Raw genomic sequence first — 14871 nt, forward strand, 5'->3', positions numbered from 1 at the left:
TAGGACCATCTATAAATCTATAAATACTTTTTCAGGTATAGATTTAGAGCTTATTAGAGCTTACTAGCCAAGAAGCTAAGAGCTTGGCTGAGTCAGTACGGACCTCTGAAAATGAAGGATGTCTGGGGATATCAGAACAAAGTTGAATTGGTGTTGTCTGGAAGGTGTATCCACCCATTTAGCGGAAAGACATCAAATAACTTTTATTAGAGAGCAAGACTGCATAGAGAATCCTTGCCTTTCACAGCACTGGTACTCTTCCAATGAGACTAAAGACGATGAGAGGAAAGAAGGATGTCTGGGGATATCAGAACAAAGTTGAATTGGTGTTGTCTGGAAGGTGTATCCACCCATTTAGTGGAAAGACTTCAAAGAACTTTCACTAGAGAGCAAGACTGCATAGAGAAACCTTGCCCTTCACAGCACTGGTACTCTTCCAATGAGACTAAAGACGATGAGAGGAAAGAGGAGGTGTTATGAAAAGAAATGCTAATTCCTGACATTCTTTCTGTATTGCAGTACTCTTTTAGTGACGGAGCCACTAATTCATAAAGTCCATCACTCCGCATGTGTGTTCTCTACAGGACCCTGCTCCTTGTGGGCTCAGGGGTCATTAGTGAACTCCCACAGTGATGGGGTCAGAAGAGCAGCAAAACAAAATGTGATCTGTGCACCCATATTATAGCAATGGGAGAAGAGACGTGCTTTCATCCCGTGTGCAAGCTCAAGCAAAATAAAGCATTTATCTGTGATTATTAAACAGTAAATTTGGAAAGAGGAAGAAGTGGACAGAGGCTAGAGAGAAACAAATGGGGGAGAGGGTGGGAGAGATTTGAGAAGGAAAGGATGGGCGTTGTAAATGAGTGAGCCAAATAGAGGCAGACAGACAGAGAGGAGGGGACGGTTGCTGTAGAGAAACAGCTGTTCTAGTTGAGCTCTGGCTCATGCTGCCTTATGAATTAGCAGAGAGTGGGGGAGCATGAGAGAGCAGCCATCCAAACTGCCCTGCTGTAACATTTCAGCCAGCACTCACCATCCTTACACACTCAATTCTCTGATCTTGCTTTGACACACTTTTCTTTGGGGTCCATTAGCACAGATTGGGTCCTTACTCATAGCCTTGGGAGGAGCTGCAGGCACCCTAACGACACACATACACACACTGGGTGGTCAAACAACAAATCCCCAGACAAAATGCTTCACCCCTGTCTGACATCCTGCAGTAGACAGCCTCTTTGTGTACACAACATCATCTGTTGTTACTAGGTGATAATCTTTAAGTGCATGGTAAAAGTTTTTTTTTTTTTTTCAGATTCATAAATGATTCATAATCTCAGTTTTGCATGCCATTTTGTCCATTTTCATCTTTCCTTCAGTATAAGCAGTGCTGCTGCAAGTTCTTTTTGATAGGTTATATTTGTTGACACCAATTACTTCAGGCTGGTGTGGTCATTACTCTGTTATTTCCTTTCCTAACTTCACAAGCCTTGCAGAGGTTAAACAGAATGTGAATAGTTACAATGGGCATCTTTGTGGAGAGCAGGGAGGGCACACACCTCATGAATTGCCCCTCCCTCTCCACTTAGTCTGCTCTAGCCAAAGCAGGAGCTGGTGAGCTAATGGAAAAGTAAGAGTATGTATGAGTGTGTGTTTTATTTTGCACCCTGATGCCTCTACACACTGATGTCCTACAGATGTGTAGTCTGAGTCGCTATGTCCCATAGGTCAGTACATGAGCTCAGGCACACACAAAGTAAGGCGTATCCTGAGCCAGGGTGTGATTCATACAATGACATTTGTGTGCTTTTGAATTAGCTATCAAGAATGTTGAAGTTTAGGTATTTCCAACCTTTGAAGCTATATATATATATATATATATATATATATATATATATATATATATATATATATATATATATATTCACTGGCCACTTTAATTGCAACACCTGTACCTTAGCCAATCATGTGGCAGCAACACAATGCATAAACTCATGTAGATACAAGAGTTTCAGGTAATGCCCATTAATGTCACCAAAACTGGACATTTGAAGATAAAAAAAAGACCAAAAAAAAAAGTTTTTTTCCCCAATCTGCAACTGTCCAACTGTGTCCACTGTAACCTCAGATTCCTGTTCTTGGCTGACAGGAGTGGAACTGTTGTAGCCCATCCACCTCAAGGTATGGCATTCTGAGATACTTTTCTGCTCACCATTTTTGTAGACTGGTTATTTGAGTTAGCGCAGACTTCCTGTCAGCTCAAAAATGTCTGGCCATTCTCCTCTGACCTCTCCCATCAACAAGCCATTTTTGCTTGCAGGACTGCCTCTCACTGGGTGTTCATTGTTTTTCACACCATTCTATGTCATCTCTAGCGACTGTTTTGCATAAAAATACAAGGAGATCAGCAGTTTCTGAAATACTCAAGCCAGCACGTCTGGCACCAGCAAACAGGCCACAGGCAAAGTCATTAAGATCACATTTTTTTCCCCATTCTGATGTTTGATGTGAACATTAACTGAAGTTTTTGACTTGTATCTGAATGATTTTATGTGTTGTACTACTACCACATGATTGGCTGATATAACTGCTGATTTCATTAATAAACAGATGTTCAGGTTCAGGCCAGTGAGTGTACATTGTATTTTCTCACTAGTAGTGGCAATAACGGATGTTGAGAAAAACATCAGAAGCATGGTTCAATTTTCTGCCTTAAGGTGACACAGATCTGATTTTGTTCAGGATTGTGTGGATGCAAAAATCTGATCTTTTCAAATGAAATCTGTGCAACTACTGTATGCAATTCTACATCGGATACATATCTGAAATGTGACCATGCAACATGAATGGGAATGGCCAGATCAGAATTCATGTGGCCTTTCCCCAACTTGTATGCACTTATTACTGCTGGTGTCATCATCCAGCTTTTGGCAGTGTGGCAAAACAACAACAGAGGACAGCAACAGCAGTAACTACATACAGTCACAAAACCCAGTAGTGTAGTGAAACAATTGTCAGGTGCATTCAAAAACAAAAAAGATATAGGTCACTTGTAGTTATGAATGTGAACTGCCTAAATAGACAGATTTGATCTGAGCAAAATAAAAATCAGAATTGTAAAAAGAAGCTTGTAAATGGAACAATGTGAATGACAGCTATCACGTGAATGGCCATGCTAGAAATAGCTAGCGAACAATCTATTGGCTAGCTAGTCGAACGTTAAATTGCATAAAAGCTTCTAACAAGACCAAGCTACAATCATGTCTTTGCACCATGCTACTCAAATCATCTAAATTTCATTATTTAACTGTGTGATAAAGTGATTTGTATTTCAGCTAACACAGTATCATTTTATTTACAAGACTATTTAGTTAATTCACAAAAAGGTTTGCCTAAATAATTATCTCTTCACAGTAAACATCCTCATGTAATGAGGGAGGCAAGCTTGTGGGTGACAGTATAAAGATCTTTAGAAGTTTAATTTACATGTCTATCTGACTTTTACTGTTTACTATTTCAATTATTGGGCAGGTGTAATTTTTAAGACCGTCTCTTCAGCCATTTGTTTTTATTACTTTTTTGGGGGTTGGGGTCAAATAGCCTCTCTAATTCGCACCCTGACCTGAGGTATGCTTTCCTTACACATTAGAAGACATTAGTCCCCCATTTAAACCTCAGATGAAGCTTCTCTGTCAGCTGGGTTTGGGTAATGTGTGAGTCACACATCTGTGCTCATGGCAAAAACAACACAGCAGCAACTTGACTGAGGATACGATGTACGTCACATGACTTCATAAATCCTGAGCAGCAGTGAAGACAAGTTCTTCACACTAAACTGTTTGCTAAAAGTGACCCTTCGTTTATTAATACAGAACCAATGATAATGGATAATGATGTGTTGGAGGCAACACTGATCTCAGTGACTTACAGCTGGCCAAATATGGAGGGAAAATTCAGCTGAGGGGAAAACCACCTTTAAAATGCACTGCACAATGCAGTTCACTGTGTAGAAGTGTGTGCATGTGCAGTGAAGGATGTAGTGCCAATACTGTTTGGCAGGACCAAATCCCATGCTCTATTCTCTCATGTGGGTCTGGTGAAATAAAACACATTTCTCTCCATCTCTCTTTTTTTAATCCTGATTCTGTCTTGTTTTTAATGTATGCGTCCCCTCCTTTCTTTCCCTCACTCATAAACACATGCGTTTTCAGTTTCATGATTATCACAAATTAGTTATGAAGAAGCATAAGAATGTGCCCTTGTTGGTTGCCATAGAACGAAACACAGCCTTGTGCTTGCGTGCAAGGACGGAGAACTGATAGAATGGGTGTTGCTACATCTAGTGGTGAAATTTATCTTAGCAGAAAATCAATGAAAAGGCTGTGAAGCTGTTCCACACTGCAGACAGCAAAATTATGTATATAAAAACAAACTGATTTGTTTGGAAAATGGTTACATTTATTAAGAATTAACCAAGTTCCTTAAGGTAAGTGCTCATTCAGCACTAAGCTCCCCTGATTTTCGAAAATAAAAAGACGTCAGTGTAAGATTTCATTTTTGGGAACTACATCTGATTATTTCATGTTAACAAATGCGTTGATTATTTTGGCTGGATTTTTATGGGGGTGCTTTTTTCTAGCCCAGACCGTAGATTCATGCAGCCCATCAATCACAGCCATACCAAGTGATTACACAGAGTGAAACCCCTTTTAGATTTTATGTGCAATAGGGCTAATATTTTTCAGCCAGTGATGGTGACACATCCGTAACACACCGTCAGCAGTGACTGAGAAGACGAATATAAAATGCAGTCATGATAATTTACTATATCATCTATAAAAAAAATGGCTTTGGAGGAGAAGTAGATAGTCTGAGCATGCATTTTCCAATGAAAGAATTAATGACACAAAAGGACCTTGAGTTTAGTGTTTTTGGTTTGAAAGAAAGCGTTACAGTCTTTCTGTTTAGCAAGGAAACATGACATGAATCCAGGAGAGCATTACAGACTTAAAACTCTTGAAAAAATTAGAAATTGTGTGTGTATGTGTGTGTAATGGTTTGCCCCACATCATTTTTATTATACTACTGATGAAGTCCATATGGTTTAACACATTTCTCAGCCCTAATAGTCAATTAATTGATAGATATTACATTTCAGCCCATCTAATCTAATATCATCACCAACCGTGACTGGCGCGGACTGTCAAAGACGACTGACTTAGACAATAATCCGGAGCTGACCCTCTGCCGAGGGTGTGTTTCGGTGCTATTTCTTTGGTGACAGGAAGGATGTTTGGTAGTTTGGAAGCCGCTTTTATTCTACGTGCAATGTGGCAGACTCTACCCAAATTTCCTGGGTGATTCGTTTCAGGGTGTGAACGATAATTATAAGAAAGTGAGCATTAGTCACACATCGATATTATGTACACTATAAATCATCAAACCCAAGAGGACTTTCCCATGAGAACAAGTATTAACAGATAACAGACTTCCTCTTGCAACAGAAAATTTCTACTTTTTGAATGGAAAGAATGCTTCTTCATTACAATAAATGAGGTGTAACTCTAAAATGTTGTTCTTATACCAAGCTCCACAGCTGTATTCCAAGTACTTTAACTAACCATAAAAATAAACTAATACTAGAGAGTAGTGTGTGGTTAGGTAAAACTGTGCTTGATCATGAAGATGCTATAATAAGATCCTTATTAATTATATGAAAGCTTATATCTGTTTTATCTGGAACACAGCCGTGGGCAGGAACAGTCTTTCAAGCCTGCTCTAGCCTTATTTTGGCTGCCTGAGAACAGCCGTGTTGCCAAAAGTAACTTTATATTGCTGGATTTTCAGCACACATCTCTGGCCATTAAACTCACTCTAATAATGAGACACCAGGCACATGACTGTAATATTCTCTGCTCGGTTTATGATGCTAGCTCCTATTAATCAACTTCATTCTGAATTAGGGACTCTTTCAACCATAGTAGGACAATTAAAAGATCTTTGTTCAGTGTCAAGCTTCGTTTGCTATCATGTCATTCATAACCAGAACATACCTTAGAGGAGCACACAGATAACCCTATACTCATGCTTACCCATAAACCCCCTCTGTGCATCATGACACAAATGTACTTCAACAGAAAAGTATAAATCAGCCATTACATGTGTTGCAAACACACAGACACACACACCACCACCACTACTACACGTAATCTATAGTGATCAGACTCTGTTGATAAAAACTTTCGTAAAATTTAGCAGTGCAATGTGCCAAATGGTAATGACGTTAATAGTGGGAGAGTGAGCTCACAAGCCATTCTAAATGCCTGGAAGGAGGTGCTTTGCTCCAGATGAGCACAAACCCAAGAAGCCTTTTATTTCACAATCGCAGCTTTAATGGTTCCCTGCTGGTCGGTGACGGAAGCTTGGGCCTGGGTACCATGCGGGACACTGAGAGCCTGCTTTCACTTAAGAGCTGGAGCCTCTCCGGAGGTGCATGAGGACAAGAGTAGCTCTTTTCAAATAAATGAGAGGAGAGGATGAGAGCGTAGGGCAACCCTGGGGAGTTCTGTAAATATGCCTGTGATTCTTGAGCTGCAGGGAATTGATTGGGAAAGACAGATTAATCTGTTTTGTGCTGACTTGGCACTGAGTGAGGAACAGAGAAGAGTTAGAGAGGAAGTAGATCTCTTTCTTACCTAGAAAGAATTATTCTTAATGGAAATAACAGCAACGTTGATATTCAACAAAGCACTACTTTGTGTGAGTGGGCTCATATTCACAGCAACAGGTTTCTTCTTTGCCTAATGATGGTCTAATTGGAGCTTCAGGAGTGAAAGAAATTGGCAAAAGAGGAACAATACTACAGGACAAGAGAGAGGTAGAAAAATGGCAGTGTAGTCTTAGTCCTTTTTCACCTCAAGTCTTGTCAGAGAAGTTGCTGACATCATTCTGTGTCTTCCACAGTGGCATTCTGTCATGCTGCATGTGCTGTGTTTTTCGGTTTCCACACAATATATCATCATGCACTGATTCCTCCTGGAGCCATGGCTACTGAAATGCAAGCTATTAGCATACAATACAAAGTGTTAGGATGTTGAACTTATTAAGCTTTATTCCCAAGTGCTTTTTTACAACACCAAAAAGCACATGGGGAAGAAAAAAAAATTACCACTTCTTTCTTAATCATGTCCATGTTAAATGTTAAATGTTAATGTTAAATGAGCACTAACAATAATCTAGTCCTTATGTAGACTTGATCTTTTGAAACATGCCCTCAGAGGTGCACTTACACAGGATCACAGTGCCATCCTCAGGCTTGAGCAAGAATCACTTCTGCCACTGAACATTACCCAGTGACTCTTGGGGTGTAGAGAGTGCACACCATCACCCAACTGTAAATCTAATCTAACTTCGCAATAACCATATTTCCACGTCTACATACATTCACGTACATCTGCACCCCTGTGACGACACAGAGCACTGAAGTATGTTCAGTGTTTAAACTTGGTTAAATCATGGAGAGGGAAAAAACACTGCACTCATTTTCTATCACTCACACACAAGCACACACGTGCACAATCCCAAATGGTTCAAAAGGGAGCCATTTGGGATTCAGGGACATACTTTTCAACTCAGGTAAATCATTCAAAGGAAAGAGAAACACTGTAATAGTAAATAACACTTCAGAGTTGTTGTTTTTTTTTTTTTTTTTACAACTAATAAGTATTATTCATTACAAATTTACAAAGTCTTTTAGTACAGCACAGTACAGCACAGTTAGCACAGCACAGCAACGTTCTGTGTGGACCAAACAGTCTTCAAAATTCTTTCATATAATTTCATTCATTTCCTACCACCAGCAAAATTATATATCTTTACAGCACTATCTGCAAATGTTTACATTCAAGTTCAAATCCAAAATGGACAATTTGGATGTCAAATCTATAGCTATTTGCTAATAAATAGTATATTGAACACCATATTGCCAAAGGTTTGTGGACCCCTGAGCACCACACCCATATGTGGACCTTCCCCAAACTGTCGCCACAAAGTTGTAAGAACACAATTGCATGGGATGTGTTTATATGCTGTAGCTTCCCTTCACTGGAACTAGGAGGTCCAGTCCTGTTCGAGCATGATGGCATATCATTCCACAAATCCCACAGAGTGCCTAATTTCATTTTTGAATCATGAAGGGCAAGAGCCTGTAAGGTGGTAAGAAAACATTCTGACATTAGGATGGGACGACACAGCACATCACCATCCTCATGCAGTCACACACTGATTTACACTCCATTCAGAAGTGGTGTTGCTCTTCCTCCTAACATTATTTACTGTTACTTAACCCTACAATAGAGGTAAAAAGATTGATCAAGTCAATTTTTTGAGTTTTGAAAATGTGAACTTGGTAATGATGACGGCACATATCATTAACTTGATCAATCTTTCCATAAATAATGTAGGAAGTAAGATGTCTTCACTTAAGAATGGATTGTAAAGCAGTTTTTTCTACGCATAATCATAACTGATAAAAGTTTAAAAATCATATTTCCTTTTTTAATGCATGGCTTTGTTAGCATTTCCTATACTTCATAAAAATTTAACAACTTGTGGCTAAACTGCGAGATGAAGAACATTCGTACGTTTCTAGCCTTTTCAAAATAGTCTTTCTGTCTTTCTTTCCTTCTTCCTTTCTCACATTAACTTCCATTTTCAATGCATTATAAGCCAAAACCATACAGTGAGTGTGGAAATGATATTGGCTGAACCCCAACACCTAACCCAACACACCCCCATACATTACTGTAGGTCCAATAGGGAGCTATCTGGGTTTCATCCATTTGCATTTTGGTGAAACAGATCACCCACCTCGCAAAATCAACTCTTATCACTCATACCATGCTTGCTTACAACTTGTAGTCAACACAGTACTCCTGAGGTCCACTGAAAATTTGGGAGAATCACACCATTTTTGTGGCTTTCACAGCACAAGTTTGCTTTACTTTGAGCAGATGTTATCTTTGGCCTGACTCAGAGGCCTCCACTATGTGATGTGGAAGTGCTTTGGGACAGTGAATCTTATGCTGCCCAAAGCACAAATAGTTAATTTTACGAGAAAGACTTATCATACTTTATCAGAAAACCGGATACAATTCTCTAGAAAAATGCCATCAAATGAGCAGTTTTTAACATGTTTGAACATCAATCTGTGAGTGGGAGTAGAGCAGCTCTCCCAATTCTCACCATGATTCAACTTACTGGGAATAATTAGGGATGGGAAAGTTTTTGGTTCTTTTGGAGCGGCTCTTTCAATCTGCCTATGCAAATCAGAAGCGCTAGCAGAACTGTTTATTATTTTTCCATATTCTTGTTCAAATTTTCCCTCATGCCTGACACCAACAGAAATTCTTGTTAAAAACTGTTATATAGACTGAGTAACAGCATGTGTGTGAGTTACAACAGTGACTGAAAATGTCGACTACACAACAGAGTATTCAAAACACACTGATTTACTTAAACTAGTAGTTTGTCAGCATCAAAGTGCTAATACCTTTAAACAGTTACGTGATTCCCAAAGTTTAGATCTCTCAAAGCCCATTCTCCGTCCCACATTGCCATTTAAACCATTTACTGTCAAACTGATGAAGTTAAATAAATGAATAAATAAATGAATGAATGAATATTTTAGTGCACCGAATTTTTGAAAAACATCGGAATCATTATTTATTCATTCATCTTCAGTGACTGCTTTAACTGCTGTATTCCCACCTCACACCCAGTAGGGGCACAGGCTCTGGATCTACTGCAACCCTGATCAGGATAAAGATGAGACGCCAGTCCAGGCAATTATGTACACACATTCACATTACTCATTTACACCTAGGGGCAAATGAAACTATCCATTCCACGTACCGGCATGTTTTTAGGAGGCGTGAGGAAACCCATGCTGACATAGGGGGAATACCTTCTACACCACTGTGTTGCCCATTTATTATTTAATTTAAAAATTAATTAATCAATTATAAATTTCTCCAATATTTTTACCAACAGGTTGTGTCATATGCAAGCTTCCCATTTAAAAATATACAAATCTATAAAAGATATAAGGGAAAAAACATTTACAACACAAAATACTCCAAAAACAGTCTATATTAATAAAAGGTCATTGGTAGCAGCAAGACTGAAATTATTTACAGTTTTAGATTTGCCCTAGTTGGTGGTCCATGTGGCCTTTTCTTTATTAGAGGCAGTGTTTAATGAAATACACTGTATTGCACTAACGTTGTTATTAAAACCAGCTATTAAAAATACTGGTCACTATGTATGAACTAGTATAGATATAAACTGGACTAAACCAATTACAAGGAAAAGTTTTTTGACCAATGGATACTTCAGACATTTTACCAAAAAAAAAATACTGCTGTTATAAAAACATAATTCTTAAAAGGACAGACTTTTTCCATTTAAGACTTCAATCAACATGAAATATTGATTGAAATATTTGGGGAAAAGAGAACTTTCTGCCAGCAGTTCTGCATCTTTCTCACATCACAACCAAATGCAACAGTCATTAATCAAATCTTTAAACTTCAGTACTTCTGTTACAGATTAACATATGGGCAGAGGTTTATATGATTGATTAACTTCAGATGAAATGCACTGGCATCAACACTGCATTAGTTCCTCAGTTCTCACTCTTAGATGCTTTCCAGAACAATGGAGCAACATGTGGTTGGATCTAAGTGCAGAATTTTATATAGAACAGCAGGTTAAAATCAAAAACTGCAGGAAAGACAAAAGTTTAAAAAAAAAAAGAACTGTCCAAAAACATACATAAAAAATGAAGTAAGACAAAGTGAACACAGAAGACAGACTAGATTCTTAGGTTTCTAAAATGAATCCCTGTTTTATGGTTTTACACACACACACACACACACACATATATATATATATATGTATATATACACATACACACACACCAATCAGCTATAACATTAAAACCACCTGCCTAATATTGTGTAGGTCCCTTTTGTGCTGCTAAAACAGCTCTAATTCTTCAAGACATGGACTCCACAAGAACTCTGAAGGTGTTCTGTGGTATCTGGCACCAAGATGTTAGCAGCAGATCCTTTAAGTCTTGTGAGTTGTTAGATGGGGCCTCCATGGATTGGACTTATTTGTCCAGCACATCCCACAGATGCTCGATCGGATTGAGTTCTGGAGAATTTGGAGGCAAAGTCAATACCTTGAACTCTTTGTCATGTTCCTCAAACCATTCCTGAACAAATTTTGCAGTGTGGCAGAGCACATTATCCTGCTGAAAGAGGCCACTGCCATTAGGGAATACTGCTGCCATGAAAGGATGTACTTGGTCTGCAACAATGTTCAGGTAGGTGGTACGTGTCAAATTACCATCCACATGAATGCCAGGACCCAAGGTTTCCCAGCAGAACATCATCCAGAGCGTCAAACTCCGCCGGCCTGACTTCTTACCATAGTGCATCTCTTCCCCAGGTAAATGACACACAAGCACCTGGCCATCCAAATGATGTAAAAGAAATCACAATTCATCAGACCAGGCCACCTTCTTCCATTGCTTCATGGTCCAGTTCTGATGCTCTCGTGCCCATTGTAGGTGCTTTCAGCAGTGGACAGGGGTCAGCACTGGCACTCTGACCAGTCTGCAGCTACGCAGCCCCAGTGTGTGTTCTGACACCTTTCTATCATAGCCATCATTTACTTTTTCAGCAATTTGTGCTACAGAAGCTCTTCTGTGGGATCGGACCAGACAGGCTAGCCCTCGCTCCCCAAGTGCAACAATGAGCCTTAAGCACCCATGACCCTGACACCGGTTGTCCTTCTTTGGACCACTTTTGGTATGTACTAACCAAATTGCATACCAGGAACACCCCACAAGACCTGCTGTTTTAGAGATGCCCTGACCCATCATGTAGCCATCACAATTTGGCACTTTTCAAATCCTTACGCTTGCCCTTATGATCAGTGTGTGTGTAATTATATATATATATATATATATATATATATATATATATATATATATATATATATATATATATATATATATAAACTTAATGGATGCTTATAGTAAACAGATCGAAATAACTGACAGTTACCATGGAGAAAGTTTTCTGGGTTCTGTTGATGATGATGGCTTTGGTAATGAGTGCTGGAATTGTCAGGCATGGCTGTGACATTTTTCATGATATACTGCAGAGGCCTAGCACAGAGCATTCTGACCCTGTATTATGGCCCACCGCCTAGCAATAACATCAGATGTTAACCCTGAACACCGTGCTGTGTTATGTAAATGACAGAAACCAGTGTTTCAGCAGCAAAAGAAGAGAGTTCTCAATTTCCAGTGTTAACCACATTCAACACATCAGAGAACTATCTCACTGTGAATAACTGTGAAACTTTTTTCTTCAGCATATTTTTGCTAATTAATAGGTACATTTAATTAAATCAACAGTTCTTTGATTGTGAGCTTCGAAGAGCATAGAAAAGATCATTAGTGTTCACGAGATATCATTTGCATATTAAAGGAATGTAATATGGAAGGGTTATAATAAGGATTGTTTGTCCTTGTGCAACAACTGACATTAATTTTTACTATTAGATGTTACAATAGCAAGGCTAACATCATTTATAAACTTCTTGTTGCAGGATAACAGTGTTGCTAAAAATTTTGTGAACCCTTTACAATTTTCTGCATAAATTTGACCTGAAATCTGGAACTAGATAAAGACAACCCAATTAAACAAGTGACGCAAAAACATTACACTTTTACATTTATTGAGTAAAATTATCCAACATTAAATGTCTCTGTCGGGAAAAGCAAGTGAATTTTTGCTTTCAATAACTGGTATGACCCCTTTGAGCAGCAATAACTTCACCCAAACATTTCCTGTAACTGGTGAACAATCCTGCACAACAGGTTGGAGGAATTTTGGCTCATTCCTCCTTACAAATACTTTCAACTCAGTGATGATGATGATGAGCTTCCTTGCATTAACTGCTCTTTTTGATCCTTCCACAGCATCCAATTTACTATTGGTATAGACAAAATGTTAAATTTCCATTTGTTCCATTTGTACTACCATTTCTTTGTAGACTTCCTTGTGTGCTTAGAGTCATTGTCTTGCTTCATGACCCACTTACAGTTAGGCTTCGGTTTACAAACAGATACCCTAACATTCTCCTGTAGAATTTGCTGGTACTATCCAGAACTCATAGATCCATGAGTAATGGCAAGCTATCCTGGACCCGTGGCAGCAAAGCAGCCCCAAACCACGATACTGCCACCCCATGCTTTATGCTTGGTATGAGATTTTTATGTTGGAATGCAGTGTTTGGTTTTTGCCTAACATAACACTTTTCATTTAAACCAAAAAGTTCTATTTTGGATTGACCTGTCCACAGAGCATTCTTCCAATAGGCTTCTGGCTTATCCACGTAGGTCCTTAGATGTTACCCTGGGGTTCTTTGTGACTTCCCATAATATTATTTGCTGCACCCTTGGAGTGAGTTTTGCTGGATGACCACTCCTTGGGAGAGTAACACTGGTGCTGAATTTTCTTCATTTGTATATCACAAATGAACAGTGGAATGAACAGGCCTCACAGTGGAATGATGAAGGCCAAACTCTTCAGAAATTGTTTTGCAACCCTTTCCGGCCTGGTGAGCATCGACAACTCTTTTTCTGAGGTCTTCAGGAATCTCCTTTGAGGCATGGCACACAATCCCATGTGGTGAAGACCAGACTTTGATAGTGAAGACCCAACTTTAATAGTGAAGACCCAAGTTTATGCTTTTGAAACATAGGAGGGCCTGCTAAACTCACGCCTGATTGCCATCCCCTTGATTGAAACACCTATCTTCAATTACCCCTTTAAATTAACTCGTACTTCTAGAGGTTAACATACTTTTTCCGACAAAGATATTTAATATTGGATAATTCTGTTCAATAAATAAAGGTAAAAACTATAAAACTAGAACTTAGATGAAGATCTGATCACATTTCAGTTAAAATTTATGCAGAAATACTTTAAATTGTGAAAGTAAAAACTAAAAAGTAAAAACTATCTAGCAGCACTGTATCTAAAACAGGTAGAGAAAAGTAACAAAGTTCAAACTGTCTAATCAATATTTAAACTGAAGAGGCTATATTCAAATGGCACTGCTTATTCTACAAATATGAACAAAAATGTGAAATATACTGTATGTGACTATAAATAAATAATCATTTTATTGCATTTGTTTGACATTTGGCATTTCAGACCTATCAGGAGCTCACATTATACACTAGATGGCACTAAAACTCTATTTTCTTTATTCAATTTGTCAAGCGTTATATCTTACATGGAAGCAATTTGTGAATACACACACACACACACACACACATTATACATATATATGTGTGTGTGTGTGTTTAATACGTAATGTAATTGTTGTATTGACTATAAACTTACCCTATATGTTCCAGCAGTGTATGGTTTACATTTTCCAGCCATGATGGTTGCAAGAAAACCATCACACCCATAGGGAAATATATAAAGCCACTAACAGAGTGTGTTATATCCCTGTCATTAAAGCAACAGCAAAGAATGCATAAAGCTTGTTTTGTTTATTTAAAATTATGCTGGGTGTGTACATCCTAAGGTTTCTCAAAGGAACCCATCTTTAAACATTAATATTAAAGCATTAAGCAAATAATTGCTCAGGCTCATTGTGCTTTACAGTGGTGGAAGAAATAGGCCTACACAAATATTAGTAATAAAACTGTTCTTACGTAAGCCAGCAAAACAAAATATTATATTTACAATTTATGAGTGTAATGTTGACTCAGGTTTAGAG

Source organism: Pangasianodon hypophthalmus, chromosome 1 (genome assembly GCF_027358585.1).
Source record: "Pangasianodon hypophthalmus isolate fPanHyp1 chromosome 1, fPanHyp1.pri, whole genome shotgun sequence".
In the NCBI taxonomy this organism is placed as follows: Eukaryota; Metazoa; Chordata; class Actinopteri; order Siluriformes; family Pangasiidae; genus Pangasianodon; species Pangasianodon hypophthalmus.